The sequence below is a fragment of the Centroberyx gerrardi genome, chromosome 23, assembly GCF_048128805.1.
Source record: "Centroberyx gerrardi isolate f3 chromosome 23, fCenGer3.hap1.cur.20231027, whole genome shotgun sequence".
NCBI classification, from domain to species: domain Eukaryota; kingdom Metazoa; phylum Chordata; class Actinopteri; order Beryciformes; family Berycidae; genus Centroberyx; species Centroberyx gerrardi.
The window spans coordinates 14,431,587-14,432,904 of NC_136019.1; positions in this window are offsets into that span (position 1 = coordinate 14,431,587).

Genomic DNA, 1,318 nt, shown 5'->3' on the forward strand with positions numbered 1-1,318 from the left:
TTAAAATAATGGAATCTAGTATTTAAAGGTGTCTACATCTCTGCTTTAACCTGACACAACACACAGAGAGATAACTTTACTTTCAAGCAATCAGCAAACAGCTAAAATCATGAGGTCAACATGTGAGGTCATCAATCATTATCCTATCGTGTCTGTAAAGGGATCAGTCACTTGACTCTAGATTATTTGCGAAGGTAGAAAAACCAAAAAAAAACACGCTAATGGAACAAATTACTCCATTTCAAAGATTTTTCAAAGAATTACTCTTTGAATAGCAATGTCCTCATCCTCGAACACACACCGGTATTCAGAGGGAAAGGCTGATACTAAATCTGAAAGATTAAAGAGGAGGCCTTTGTCTCTGTGACGACTGAAAGACATAGAGACATGAGAGGTGAAAAGTTCAACAAAGTGAAGCATGTGAACAACACATCTGCAGTTGTATGTATTGTTCTTATACTTTTGGGGGATACTGTTTTCCTAAATTTGCAGATGGTTAAACTCAGGATTTCCCATTCCAATCAACATAACTCTTTGTTTCAGAAACTTAGAATACTGCTGTTTTGACTCGGATTGGTCATTTAAATGTGTCTAACAAAACAAAACAAATGCAGAAAAGGGTAGACTGCCTTATTTCTATCATCTGACGTTTCATATTCCAGGTTTACACTTAGCACTCAGACGCTGCACTTGTCTTGTTGTATTCTGAACCATTTTTTACTTTTAGCTTTGTAATTTGGGTTTGACATTTTGAGGACCATGCTCAACCTTTTCCTTTAGAGGGTCATTCAAGCAGCCTTTAGCTGTGGCTGTGTCTCAAATTGATCCATGATCCCACAGTGGTTTATTGACTTAATTTGCAGTTTCCTAACACACGTTTTGATGGACGGTGCAGCGGTCTAGTGGAGGGTAGAGTTAACCAAAGCATACCTCTGGACCAAAGACGTGTCACTTTCTTTCTCTTTCCTCTTTTCCTCATGTTCTAAAAAGCATGAAAAGACAGCCACTCTCCCCGCTCCCTGCCTCCCTCTCTGCGGTCTTTCTTCACGCAGTGCCTCTTGACTGTGTGTGATCCGAAGGTGTGACACTTTCCCAGTAGCCCACAGGTATCCGTTACCCAGCCGGGAGCCTTGGCGCGCTGCCCGCAGCCCTACCCGTCTCTCAGGGCACAATAGAGGGTGCCGTGTGAGGACCCCGACCCCCTCCACCCCCCGCCCCGCTGACTCTACACCCCCGCTGCCACCTGCACACCAGCCAGCCCCTCGGGAAACAGGAGGACAGAGCCTCCATGACAGATCTCTCTTTTCATCTCCGCTGT